The sequence below is a fragment of the Triturus cristatus genome, chromosome 10, assembly GCF_964204655.1.
Source record: "Triturus cristatus chromosome 10, aTriCri1.1, whole genome shotgun sequence".
Taxonomy (NCBI): domain Eukaryota; kingdom Metazoa; phylum Chordata; class Amphibia; order Caudata; family Salamandridae; genus Triturus; species Triturus cristatus.
In genome coordinates, this window is record NC_140593.1 from 969,012,865 (window position 1) to 969,025,023 (window position 12,159).

The window sequence follows — 12,159 nt, forward strand, 5'->3', positions numbered from 1 at the left end:
ATTCAGGCTTCAGTGACAACTCCTCCCACAACTCTAGCTCAGGAAGGCCTGGTGATGGCCCATGAGGATAGGGAAGGTGCACCTCAACTCCCTTTGTGTGACTTTCTAAAGTGAATGCAGAAGAGCCCAACTGGCAAGCAACCCAGACATATATTCTACAGACAGGCAGAAGCACAGAATGATTAAGCAAGAAAATGCCCACTTTCTAAAAAATTGCATTTTCAAACACGCAATTTGAAAACCAACTTCACAAAAAGATATATTCTTTAATTAGGAGTTCAGTGACCCCAAACTCTAACTCTCGATCTGCTCCCAATAGAAAATTACACTTGAACGATATTTCAAGGCAATCCTTATGTTACCCTATGGGAGAGATCGGCCTTGCAATAGTGAAAAACACTGCACCCTGCCCATGGGGCTGCCTTGGGCCCACCTTAGCGGTGCCTTACAAATACTAAAAGGGAGGGTATGGGCCTGGCAAGTGGGGGCACTTATCAGGTCGAAATGGCAGTTTAAAACTGCACTCAGAGACATTGAAGTGGCAGGTCTGAGACATGTTTGCAGGGCTACTCGTGTGGGAGGCGCAACCAGTGCTGTGTAAGCCCACTAGTAGCATTTGATGTACAGGCACTGGGTACCCCTGGTGCACTGTACTAAGGACTTACTGGTAAATCAGATATGCCAATCAATTACCATCATTTTTTAAACAGAAAGCACTTGCATTTTAGCACTGATCAATAATGACAAAGTGCCCAGAGTCCTAAAACCAGCAAAAACGAAAGTCAGCGCAGGATCCAAAAACAGGAGGTCAGAAGCAAAAAGATAGGGGAAACCACGCCAAGGGCTGAGAGGTCTAACAGCAACCTACCTTGTTAATGTTCAAGAGGCAGGTCTATTTGTAATCTCACTAGGAATCGCTATTTTAAAATATATTCTTTAGTATATTAGGAATTGCGATTTCCAAATCGCGATTTGGTATGAATCGCAATTTGAAAATCGATATTCCTTATTTTTGTACACAGGGCCCCAAGGTCCTTAAAATTATGAAGGTAATCAGTGTTCGGCCTCAGTCTTTAACTTGGACATGGAACTCATCTGTGACTTGCAATATTGTGCCTATCATTCAACCTGGACGACCTGTCCAGTTTGGGTGACCATGGCTGGAGACTGAGGGCCTCATTACGATCTTGGCAGACAGGGTTACTTTGTCACAAACATGACGGAGTATCCCATCCACCAATATCATAATCAGGCCCTTTGTGTGGGAAGGCGATATGAAATCACCACAAGGAGTCCAACGGAGAGAAGACATACGTTTATTGACAGACGCCACAGCTGAGAGAACACAGACCTGAATCGTGGTTAACCGCTGACGGAATCCCAGGAACGAACATTCCATTGTACATGAAGGGGGGCGTTGGGGTGGAGAAGCAGGGTAGAAAACACTTGGGAGATACCAAACATTCCCCTTTCTTCATAAAACATGTGAAGAGGGCAGGGAGAGATGTCACAAGATAATGGGAAGGAAAAGGGTGCACTCTTGACATAAAGGGGTGAACATGTAAACGTTCAGAACAGTACAAGACCTTACTGGATATATATTGCATTTAACTTACATGAGTTCAATTAGGACAAAATTGAAGCAGGTAATTATGGATAGAAAACAGTTCATTGACATTTCCTTTAACACAAAATCTCCCACGTAACAGTGACCTTAGGCAGGCCTAAGGGTAAGAAGGGGTTTCGCACCCTAGCATAGTCTTTCAAGTACCCAGGGGGTTTAATAGTTTGTGCCCGCACTCTATACGGGATTTCACCTGTGGGATGTTTTATTGTGCCTCTACTCATCATGTGGGTCTCAGTATCTAGTATACTGTTATTGGTATTACTTTCCCCAACTGGAGACTAACTTGAATTGTCCTTGACCGCAGAGTAATTTAGCTTCGCTACCCTGCCCAGATTCCATATTCTACCATCCTCCATTTTAATGGTTATGTGAAACAATTTTATTACTCTCATGACCTTTGATAATATTGACCCTATGACGCACACCCCTGGACATTTTATTTTCACCCAATCTTCCACATGAACATTAGACTCTCTGGTGTGGTGGTCTTGGTCCCTTCTTTCCTTTCTTACGTCCTGGAGTTTCTTCTCGCGTTGTCTCCAGGGCTGTCTGGTATGGATGCTTACCCAAGCCTTATTCCACTCCAAGCCGGAACCAGTTGTGAGTGTGGCTTCCTGCCTTTTAACAGTTTGAATGTTTTTTTTTAGCATGGTTTGGTGTGGTGTAAGCTTCGAGTTTGTTGAATAATTCCATTTTCCAACACAATTTCTTTGCTTTTGCTAATTGTATTCCTTCTTTTATGGTTTTATTAAAAAGTTTCACAGTTTCATTTGTTTCAGAGTGGTATAATGCCGAACGTAGGTGGGTTATGCTGTTTTCTTCCACAACTTTCTGCCTTACCTTTGAGAAGAATTGTACTCCATTGTCTGTCATGATTGTAGATGGTAGCCCTTCTCTTGCTGAAATATCAGTTAGAAAGTTTATGACGTCTTTTTGTGCTGGTGTCTGGAGTAGAGATCCACTAAAACAATGATATACGGTGTTGAGATTTCTCCAGATAAAGGATCGATTATGTCCATGCCCATCGTTGTATGGTTTATTCGGGATCTTGCGCATATGCATGGGAGGTTTTCTTGCAACTAAACCTTTGTCACTTGCGTTACACAATAGGCACTCAATTATGGACCATTCTATGTGCATGTCCAGACCCAACCACCAGAAGTCCATCCATAGCTTTTTTTTTGTCTTGGAGACTCCAAAGTGGCCTTCATGTGCCATGTTTATGAGCTTGGTTACACCCTCTGGAAGAATTAGCTTGGTTCCCCTAAACAGATAGCTATCCATTTCTGAAAGTTCATCTTTACACATCAATATGCTCTGAATTCACACTTGACCGTGTTCTTTTAGGGCCAACCTTCATTGAAATACTGTCTCACCTGCCTAAGAATCATGTCATCTTCTAATCTTTCTTTCTGTTTTACCTCCGCAATTACTCCATCAGATATTATGCAAACTTTTAGTATTGCTAAATACTCTTCATCTTTCAGTATCCTGTTGCCTTTCACACTCTCAGTGTTGCCAATAAGCCTATAAAGACAATCAACTGCTTTGTTTTCTATTCCTGGGATATTTTCCACGGCAAACGTAAACTCCCCTAGATTGATGATGCATCTTCTGATACGGCTGGAGACAGAGTCCAAGTCCCTTTACCCAAAGATCTCTTTAAACAGTTTATGGTCGGACCTGACCTTGAATTCACTTTCCCAGAAAAAATTCTTGAATTTGTGTACAGCACAGAATACCGCTAGGGCTTCTTTCTCTATAACGGAGTAGTTTGTTTCCACGCTCCATAGTGACTTTGAAGCAAAGGTGATGGTTTCTTTACCCTCATCTCTTGTTTGGGATAGGACCACTCCTGGGCCCTTTGTGTTTGCACCCGTGGCTATTATTCAGAGGCGGCTCCTCCACTAGGGTGGAGGAGTGTCGCCCCACTGCTTTCTCGCAGTGCGTGAAAGCCTAAACATAAAATGGTAATAATCTTTGGTTATTACCATTTTATTTTTCTTTCTGTATTGTGGGAGGGCGGGTGGGCGGAGCTGACCGGGCAGGGTAGGAGAGGTTTGCCCACTCCTGAGTACGCATGACTGGTTTGGTTGGCCATCTTGGTCCACCCAAACCAGTCATGTGTACTCTGCACTTCTCCATGCAGACTGCATTGCAACCTACACAGAGAGCATGCAATCCCCTACAGCCCCTGGCTGGGCGGCGTTCCGACCAATCACAACGCTCCACTGGAGCGTTGTGATTGGCTTAGGGTAGGGGAGGGAGGCTGCTTGCTCCCTGTTCCTGCCGTAGGCAAGAAATCAGGGGCAAACCGAGCAGTGAAGACGTGGGTCCCGGGCGGCAGAAAGGTAGGTTTGAATTTTTTAAATGATTTGTGAACCTATCCCCCGCGCAAACTCCCCCTTTCACTCGCGACCCCTCACCTGTCCCCCCACCCCACGCGACCTCGCGCCAGCCCCCCACCTGTGAGCCATGCCGGCAACGACTGCTATTATTACTTTTCTGCCTGGTACAAAAGAACTCAATTTGGGAACATGTTTTAGACAACATATTACATCTTGATACTCCTTTCCATACTTGTCATACCAATTGAAGTCTGCTCTAGTTTAAAGTGTTCTCATTTGAAATGCTCTACTAGCAAAATCCTTCAGGAATTTGCAGCAGAATTGTATCATCCCAAGGAATGACTTAAGTTCTTTCTTGGCGCGAAAACTTGCACTTGTCAGCTTTTACTGTCAATCCGAATTCTTTCAATCTTTCCAGTACCTTTGCTACTCTCCTATAGTGCTCTGCTTTCAAGGCCCTGCATACCAATACATCATCTTGATAGTGAAAGACCCCAGGAAAGTTTTGTAGCATGGATGACATGGCTCTTTGAAACACTGAGGCAGCAGACACTATCACAAAGGGCATGCGTTTGAATTTATAAGTGCCAAGGGGTGTAATAAGGGCGGTGAGGTCCTGTGATTCGGGATGCAGATGTACTTGGTAATAGGCTGATGCTAAGTCGTGAGTTGAGTAAATTTGGGTCCCCCTTTAAAGCTGTGAACATTTCAGAAATTTTGAGTAAGGTAAATCTATCAACCACTACCTCTTTATTTAGGGCCCTGAGAACTGCACATAGCCTCACTTTATTATCAACCTTATATGCTACCACAATAGGTAATTGCCACTCCGTGGCTTTTACTAGTTCAATAACATGTCGTTCGCACAAGTTTTCTAACTTTCTTTTCACAGCATATTGGACATTCACCTGAAGCCTATGGACCTTGGATGCTACAGGAGTAGCGGCATTTTTCAATTTTATTTTGTGAATGTATGTTTTAAGGCATGCTAACTCCTCACTGAAAACGTCCGGGAATTTATTCACCAAGTCGTTTTCTTGGATTGTTTGTATTTGAATTTGAGAACAAGCATTGGGGTCTAGATATATAACTAATCTCTTCTGGACAGGTCAGCCTAAAATATTGTCACCCTTCTCAGATTCATATACTTTTGTTTGGACTTCTCTTCCCTAGTATTAAATTCTCCCTATTAAGTAACCGTTCATGTTGATAGGTTGGCCCCCGCCATACCCACTACGCTGAATGTCTCTTCTATTTAGAGCGGTTCTGTTTTTGAACTTTTTCTGAAAGACCTTTTCAGAAATTATAGTAAGCCTAGAATATGAATTAAACATTGTCTCTACGTTTACTTCTATTTTCACAATATCTTTAGAACTGACCTCATCTGCGTCACCCATCTGCAATACTATTTCAGCACATATTTCTGATACCTTGGAGCTTTTGTTTCTTTTTTCATACATCTTACTTTTAAAACATGCAATATAGTGTCCATTCTTGCCACAATAATTGCATATAGCCCTCCATGCAGAGCATTCTCTACTACCAGCCATATAACCTTTCATTCTACATCTGTAACATTTCACTTTAAATGTCTGGTCATTTGCTTTAAATAACTCTCTCCTTTTCTATTTCACAGCATTTACCTCCCCCCTTTCTTCATGTGTGTTACATTTATCTTCACTTAAGGGGGACATCTTTGAGCCATAATTCTTCTCTTACTCTATCAATGTTGCATGTTAAAAAGAACTGGTCATGAATACGTTCATCAAGTACTGCGCCAAACTTGCATGTTTCCGCCAGTTTTCTGAGGTCAGATAAAAACTCCTCTATACTTTCACCTTTCTTCTGTTTCCTTCCCCCATAATGATATCTCTTCAGGATGGTGCTTTATCTGGGTAAAAAGTGGTAATCTACTTTCTTCAAGCATTTTTCAAAACCATTTAAATCTCTTGCATCATCCTCAGCTAGCTCAGGTAAATGTTCTAAGGTTTCTTGCCCATTAGCACCCAATCAATGTAACCATAATGCCGCTTTCCTTTTGATACTCACATTAGGACCACGAACCATGAGATGGTCATTGAGAACGTTCTTCAATTTACTCCAAATTATTTGTGGTTCCCCAGAAGTACTCATAAAGAAGAGTAATAGTGTAATGCTTTGCAAGGTGTGCGAGTTCTCTGTTGGTACTATGTGCTAAATCCACCCAATAATTGTTCACAACACATTACTAATCAAAATTCCACTCAGATCAGTAACATGAATTGAATAACACAAGGTGTCCAGTGATCTATATCCCTCCAGCATATATGTGTGTGGGTCACTGGTTCAGCTTGGTGATCCACTGTAAGTGTGTGGATCACTGATTGGTGATCCACTGTAAGTGTGTGGATCACTGATAGACCTTACTTAATAACTGGGGTAGTGTAGTGTGCGGATCACTGTTTTTACTAGGTGATCCACTGTCAGTGTGTGGATCACTGATGGCGCAAAATTCTATCTGTACGTAAGCACAGGAACAGTGCAAAGCAGGCTCAATAGTTATATGCTGAAGCTGAATTTTCTCTAAGGAGACAGGAAGAGGAAACGTTCACATGGGCAGATGGGAAATGCAGGGCATTACAATGGCAAATCCACTCGAAACAGAGGCAGTGAATTCTATCTTTTCAATAAATTGTGTTCCAACTGCAATCATATGCTAATATCGCTCCTCCTAACTGTGCTTCCGACAATGGTGAGCGCGAGCAATCGCACCATTGAAGGGAGTGAGAGAACCAGATGGAACGTGCTGAATCTCCTGAAGAGGTGAGTGCGCTGTTCTTCTGAAGTGGGGTCGAAACTCGTGAAGAGATAAGCACATAATTCCTTTGAAATGTTGAATCTTGTGAAGAGATGAGCACGCTGTTCTTTCGAAGAGGGGAAGGGGATCTTGGCTAAAAATACTCTCTGCCACTATACAATTCTCACAATACTGAATGGCTTTATTATGCACTAAAAGGCATTCATTCAAAAGGTTGCGCAATCCCATACGCAGTCTATGGTAGCGTAGACAGGAGCCGGTTGATTATTCCTGCACAGATTCCCTAATAGGCAGAGTCACAACATACTAATAGCCAGACTACTCAAGAGTGTTACTTTCCTTTAAACTTATCTGACTGTCTGGGAAGGCCAACACATACAGTCTCACCAGGGTAGTTCGGCTTTAACTCCTGAAGTCATCTGACCAAAGTTCCACAACCCAGCTCAACATGTAAGAGCTGAAAATAGCGCCTTCAATCAGATTTAGCACTTCAACTCCATCAGCGTGCTGGGGTGTCGGCCATCAGCAATCCCATCCTCATCGCCAGTGTGGGAAGGCAACATGAAATCTTCACAAGGAACACAATGTAGTGAAGACATACGTTTATTGCCAGACACCCAAGCCATAGATGAGAGAACACAGATCTAAATCGTGGTTAACCGCTGATGGAATCCTGGAAATGGAACATTCCATTGTACATGAAGGAGAGGAAGAAGCAAGGAAGAAACCACTTGGGAAATACCACACTAAGCCCTTTGAGTACTTCAATGTCATTGTTATGTATGGCTCTCGCATTAGTTTATTCCAGTGTCTGAATCTCATTACCCACTGCTATGACATGCTAACAGTTGATAACAAAACGGGTCCCCACTCCTGTGTTGTCATAAAGACCTTACAGGCCAGGTTGACAGACCACCTAAGAGCTTCTCAGCTTAGCTCCCCTGCTTTGACTGAATGAGGGGGGCAGAGGGAAGGCCCGGAAGGTGGTGGGGTGGGTCAAGGATGTCAGGTAGAGTTTTGTTTTTAACCTTTGGGATTGGGGTACATAACAGAAGTCATGTTATGCATTGGTTCCCCCCCCCCTTACTCCTCTGCCACTGTGTAGCAGCTGAAAACAGAAGATTTTCATGGACATACATACCATAAAATTATAGACGGGTAAAAAGTGAATTACGGGGATTTTTTTAACCTTGGAGTTGTGAGTGAAATCATAGGTAAGGCTCCCTGTTTTCCGTTTTTACGGAATTTTACAGATAAATACAGGCAGAAAACAATGTGTTTTCTGTCTGCATTTATTTTTAAAAGTGGATAAATACAGAAAACTGTGCTCCTTTTAAGTGACTCTCCATGCTGTCTTTGATAAATTATAGGCAGCAGCTGAGCATATGGACAACATGGGAAATTAAAAAAACAGGATGAAATGTATTTAAATAATGGCACATGTCAACATATATTTATGGTATAATGCTAGTATTTTCTAGTGGATGTAATGATATGTAATATTTGACAGCTTAAATAGCTAAAACACGACAGACATCAAAGTATGAGTGCGCTTCCATCAGTTAAATAAATATGGAAATGTACAGTTTTTCAACTTCATTTATATGCAAAACACAAAATAAATATGGATCAATACAGATACAATGGCCAAAAAATAAATATGGATAAATACAGACGGAAATGTTAAAAAAATAAATACCATAAAACTGGGAGCCCTAATCAAAGGCAACTCGAGTTTCGCTATTGTTATCTATTTGATATCACTCAGAACCCCTCAGAGAAAAACAACCCCATAATTCACTGTTACCCATCTATATTGCTATATATTATGCATGGCTCTCATAGCTAGTAGCGTGAATAAAAGGATTCTAAATCCAGTAATTCACTGCAATGACATAACAGCAGTGGGTAATAGAATTTGTAACTCACTGTTGCTACATCATAAAGGAACTCCAGGCTGCTCTCTCTGGCCACTCCAAGAGCCTGTCAGAGCAGCGCTGGAGAACTGGGAGCACATTCTCTTAAGGAGAGGGAAGGGAAGGGAAGTCACAGAGAGTGGTGAGGTATATGGCAGAAGCGTAGTCAAAAAAGAAAGATCTCCCTTGGATCTATGGATAACAAACGTCATTCAAACATGCAGATTTCACATAAACTGGATGAGATACGGCATCAACGAAGCAAACCAATTACTTAGTTACAAATTTATTTCAAATTAATCAAAGGTTGTCACATCAAACCAAATGTTGTACATACACATAAAAGGTAAACAATTTACCAAATGTTAAAACTAAAGTTAAAAACTTTCTTAAAAATCGTACACAGGAGATAAATGAAATAAATCGCAATCAACATATATGTAAAACAGAAAATTGGGAAAAGAGAACAGGATAAATAATCCTACTCAGACACAGGAAATCGTTAGCTCACAAATAAATCAGTTCTAACCACAATACATTTCAACTAAAGTATGTTTAGCACAGAATCATTATCAATACAGATTTCAAAACGATTTCCTTATATTAGAGCATCGATGCGTTTCGGCAGGCCACAGTATACAGCCAACACCTTCCTCAGGATTAGTTGTAGATCCCAATTTTAATAAATTTAAAATCTGAAAAAGATGTACAACGAAAAAGTATAAGTGACTCCCCCGGTACATTCCCACAAACAGTATTTGATATACTTCGATGACCCTAACTCATCACTTTTTATGGACACATAGAACACACACATTCTCTCACACCGTCACCTGTAAATGCTAATGCTATTTATCAGAGTAAGATTTAAAAAAATTCTCACAAAGTACTAAGAGGCGCTCAGATAGAGCAGTTCATTTATACTCTTTTGAGATAAGGATACTCTAACAAGCTATCCTCACTACACTAGTCATTTAAACCAGTCCAAGTTTGTTTTGATTATTAAACTCACAGTTATAGAGAAAAATCAGAGAATTCCGATCCCTCTTGTTCAAACTGAGTCCACTACTCAGCGCTACGATTTCATCATGGATCTGTTTAAATAAAAAGTTTTTTTCTGAAGGCTAGTATCTTCAAGCATTCGTAACATTGCATTCTTATTTTATGGGCAAATGTAAGAATTTTACCTTATATCTTCTTTAAATATGTTTGTCGTAGTTGTTTGTGTATATTTTCTTAGATGTCCAAATAGGCTTGAAAATTATACACGGACCCTACCCAATATAAATTACAAAAATATGTTATTCATACTTTCTTGCGTGAAGCTAAAATTTCTAACAAATTGGTCAGAGTGCAGAAAACTTAATATTTACCAAATTCTTCAATTTAGTACATGCGGGTCCTCAATCTTTTTTCCTTTTATTTCCTGCTGTGTGTGTCTCAGTTCTGAGAGCTACCCTTTATTCTCGGATGACCTCTACAATAAAGCAAATGCTTATTTAGGCAATATAAACCCAAGCTGCTCAGATCTCCTATATTCCGCTTCTGTTACTGTTGATATTTAGGCACCTAACGTACATTTTTTGAAAACATTGCCCTGCACCCACTATCTAGTCCGTATCCATAACTTATCCACATTGCGTTTAAACAGGCTGTTTAGGTATGAGAATACACTTATATTCCCCAGAAAAACAGTGTACTCAAATGGACGCGCAGCTTGCATAATATCTAAAAGACTCTGTCCAATCTTATAGTAGTGCACACAAGCGTAGATGGTGCTAATATAAGCATTCTTATATCCGTCATAGTGCACAGTACATAGGTTACTAGTCTCCTCAAAGAACTAGGTAAATCACTCTTTACCTTAGACAAGTTTCTTTTATGTGGCTTGAGGTCGGTAGGGGTAAAATCGTCCCAAACCTGGGATCTAGTAACTCCCTGCAAACAAGAGATCGCAAACATGAATATGATGGCGCATCTCGTTAGAATCGGCCTAAGAGTTCCTAAGTAGGTTCCCTGTTAACTCACCTTACTCGGGTCCGGTCAGCTCCGCACAGTGGATTCCTTCAAATCTCATGAACACGGAACCCACGAATCCCCTCAATTTAAATACTGGCCCGTGTCTAAGAAACCGGAAGTGAAAAAGTACTTCCGGGTTACAAAAATAGCCCTAGGTACGACTACATAGATTCAACTGGCGAATGATCCGCCATCTTAGAGAGGTTTTTCTTTAAAGAAAAGAATTATGGAGGGCACACCAAGCCTCTTGATTATCTATATTATGTTAATGTCAAACCACGGCATCCTTTCCCATATAGCCGATACCGTTCCTGTTTGAGATGTGCCATAATAGCATAACAAGTCGTACAGTGTATTATTCCTACCAGATCTCAGAATAGGCAAAGAACCCCTATTCCACGACACAGAATATAGGAAGCTCATCATCAGAACGAAATTTCACTATCGATTAACCGAGATACGCTGTACTGCTAGAACATCTAATCCTCAGCAATTCTTTCTATATTTTCACAATGAATATTTAGGTTTTAGATGTCAGGGTATATTGACATTGACCAATGACCTAGACTGTCATTATAGCAATAGCGTCAAACCCTATTGAAGACAGTACTTTGATAAGATAATGGGTCCATAAAGTCCCTTCTAGTTCCTGTTTCAGCTTTCTTCATAGCACAGCATTGTTTAACCTATAATAGTGACATACATTGGACCTAGTGCTGGGGTAACCGTATTTCACTGAGCATGGATCTTATTAAGAGTGGGTGACACCGGAATAATCACAGAAATAGATACCAGCTATCCTCCATGGTCATTCCATCTTTCAAAACAAACAGAAGGAACATATTTTTATAAGATATATAGTCAGACAGCAAGAAAGCGTTCCCATTCTTCTCTTGAGTTGAGGCCTTTCCTTATTGAGTTCAAACGAGAAATGTACCATTGCTCACGTGCCTTACGCTTGCTAGTAATATTGCCGCCTCTCTTATCAAGTTTGACTTTTTCCAAAATGAACCAGGCGAAATCATTTTCGCCATGCCCAAATTCAAGATAGTGGGGTACCAACGGTGATGTCAATTTTTTTGTTTTGATGGCCGATCTGTGTCCTTGAAGTCTGACTCGATTCTCGAAAATAGATAACATTTTTACTTCTACAGTTATTCAGTGTTCTAGAATGAATAGTGCAACCATTGTAGGTGATTTCTTTGGTTTGTATGCATTGCGGACACACATTGCATGTGCCACATCTAACATTGCCTAGTGCTGGGCTGTCGGTGATCGTCCTTTGTGTCAGATTGTTATTCTCATAGTACGTATGCACCAACATGTCCCTAAGATTGCTGTTCTTTTTGAATGCATACAGTGGTCTTTCTAGTTTCACTCCTTCTTCATAGTTGATAATGTGCCAATTCTTGTTCACAATGTTTTTTATCTGGTTGCTTAAGTTGGAAAATT